The sequence below is a fragment of the Lipotes vexillifer genome, unplaced genomic scaffold (genome assembly GCF_000442215.2).
Source record: "Lipotes vexillifer unplaced genomic scaffold, Lipotes_vexillifer_v1.1 scaffold809, whole genome shotgun sequence".
Lineage (NCBI taxonomy): Eukaryota > Metazoa > Chordata > Mammalia > Artiodactyla > Lipotidae > Lipotes > Lipotes vexillifer.
Window position 1 is genome coordinate 436699 of NW_006788521.1, and position 3179 is coordinate 439877.

Sequence of the window (3179 nt, forward strand, 5' to 3'; positions counted from 1 at the left end):
ATAACTATGGGACATTTACGAAACAGAAATTCATTATTAATAAAGCACAAGACAATACTATCTCAGTAAAATTCAGGTCTCTGCCCTTTTTTTTTGGCTGTGTAGGGTCTTCGTTGCTGTGCACAGGCTTTCTCTAGATGCATCGAGCGGGGGCTGCTCTTCGTTGTGGTGTGCGGGCTTCTCAGTGCAGTGGCTTCTCTTGTTGCGGAGCATGGGCTCTAGGCATGTTGGCTTCAGTAGTTGTGGCACGTGCACTCAGTAGTTGTGGCTTGCAAGCTCTAGAGCGCAGGCTCAGTAGTTGTGGCGCACGGGCTTAGTTGCTCCGCGGCATCTGGGATCTTCCTGGACCAGGGCTCGAGCCCATGTCCCCTGCATTGGCAGGAGGATTCTCAACCACTGTGCCACCACGAAAAACCCAAAATGCTGTTTTAAGGATAGTATTTTAGAAATAATGCCCCAGGCTCTGCAATGGCCATTTCCTAATTTTAAAGTTTGCTTTAGGTGGCTATAGTAGGAAGACTGTCTTACTTCTTTCCCTGTAAATGTAGGGGTTTTGATATCTGGATTCAGAGTTTATAGTTTCCTAGACATGCGCAACCTTGCACCTTAGTTTCCTTAGGGCTGGTGTCCAACTAGGATGCACTAAGTTGGCTGTGCTGGTATTTTAAAGCTGGCCTCTGTGCTGATTGTTTGGTGCTGAGCTGTATCATTTGTTAATACTTTTAAGCGATCATCCTATCATCCTTGGGAATAAGGATATCAGTCTGGTAGTTATACATTCTGACTCTCATAGTGGGATCAAGGATGCCTATCTGAATCCCTACAGAGCCCTTTATTCACTCTCTAGCTGTGGAAATTGTCAGTCTTCCTGTTTAGCAGAATTGATGAGAGGGGCAAAGCGACACTGAGATGTGGGAAAATATTTACAGAGACCATGAATATGTGTAGGATCTGCAAGGTGGCAATTTAACCTCTGCGATGATCACGTGACTTTTTCAAAAAGATTTGTTAAAGGATGTACTTCCTTATATAAGTTGTTTGTAAATGCTTTTTAGCTTTTAGGAGACAAAATATTGAAGTTCACTGCTTAAGGTGAACCTTCTTCAGAACTTTGTGATGGGACTTACAGGTGTGTTATTACAGGGTGTGTTAATGTCTCAAGTTTTGGTATATGGTTAAGTAAGCATTTAAAAATCAATGCTTGGACAAATAATGCTTTATTCCACGTACATGAGGTATCGAAAATAGTCAAATTTAGAAAAGCAGAAAATCGAATGGTGTTTGCCAGGGAATGGGGGGAATAGGAGATGGGGAGTGATGCCAGTGGGTATAAAGTTACAGTTATGCAAGATGAGTCCTAGAGATCTGTTGTACAATATCGTGCCTATAGTTAGCAATTTGGTGTTTTGCATTTTAAAAGCTGTTAAGAGGGCAGATCTCATGTTGTCCTCACCATGAAATTGCTTTTTAATTTGAAAAAAAAAAAGCAAAGGGACACAAGGAAACTTTTGGAAGTGATGAATATGTCTGTTACCTTGCTTGTGGTGATTGTATCACGGGTACATGTATATATGCAAACTCATCATATTGTATACGTTAAATAAGTGTAGGGTTTTGTATGTCAATTACACCTTAATAAAGCTGTAAAATATAAAAATCAATGCTTGTAGTAAAAACTGGTGAAATCCAAATAAGAGCTACACATGAGTTAATAGTATTGTACTAACTTCAGTTTCCTAGTTTCAACAATGTACTATGTTAAAATAAAAAACAATGCTTGGTATTAGGGTGTTAAATATTATTTGATTTTACTTTTTGATAGCCATCCTTTCAATCATCTCTTTCTGCTGTTTACACACCCCTCTTTCCTTCTGTTCCTCCCAGGTAACTAATAACATTCTGACGTTATTTTTCATAGCTTTCTCCATGTTTATGTGATCACACAGAAGAACAGACATATATTGATGTTTACATTTTTGGTTTATTTCATAACAATGTGATTAGACTATATATACTTTTTCTTACCTGAAAATACATTGTGAAAAAAACCTCTTCAAATTAACTGGTATAGATGAAACTGAATCTTTTTAATGGTACCGTAAGAGTCAATGTATCACAGTTTATTCAATTATTCCCCTTTTGATTGATATTCATTTTTTTCCCTAGTGTTTTGCTACTCAAATATTGTTATCATAAATATGTACTTTGGACTGATACTTTTATATCTATGGGATAAATTCTGGGGGGATGGGATTACTAGATTGAAAGAATATGAATTTAAAACTTTTTTTTTTTTTTTTTTTTGCTATACGCGGGCCTTTCACTGTTGTGGCTTTTCCCATTGCGGAGCACAGGCTCCGGACGCGCAGGCTCAACAGCCATGGCTCACGGACCTAGCCGCTCCGCAGCACGTGGGATCTTCCTGGACCGGGGCATGAACCGTGTCGCCTGCATTGGCAGGCGGACTCTCAACCACTGCGCCACCAGGGAAGCCCTGAATGTTAATTTTATATTGCCTCACCCTTTTTGAATTCTCTTATTGTTTTTAGTAGCTTTTCAGTTGATTTTTTAGGCATATAATTATATCTGGAAATGTAGACAATTTTATTTCTTCATTTTCAATTCTTACGTCTTGGAATGAGTTTGTGGTATAACAGTTGTTGTACTCCTAGTTCCTGGCTGGTCTCCCTCCTTCCTGTCTTTTTTACAAGCCTGGGTCAGCAGCCTTCCTCGCCTTTCTGTGTTACTCAATATTCTCTGAATAAATCCCTTTTAATTTAAAGCCGGAACTGGTTCCTTTATCTAAGAAACTTGACTAAAAATTTCATTTTGCACAAATAGGGTCCAATGATACCTCATCAATAAGAATATCAGCTGCCGGGCTTCCCTGGTGGTGCAGTGGTTGAGAGTCTGCCTGCCGATGCAGGAGAAGCAGGTTCGTGTCCCGGTCCGGGAAGATCCCGCGTGCCGCGGAGCGGCTGGGCCCGTGAGCCATGGCCACTGGGCCTGCGCGTCCGGATCCTGTGCTCTGCAACGGGAGAGGCCACAACAGTGAGAGGCCCGCGTACCGAAAAAGAATATCTGTTGCCATTTATTGAAGGCTTACAATGTGCCAAGCAGTGTGCCAAGTAATTTGCATATAATCTATCAATCAGTTCCTAGAGAATGCACTTTTTTCC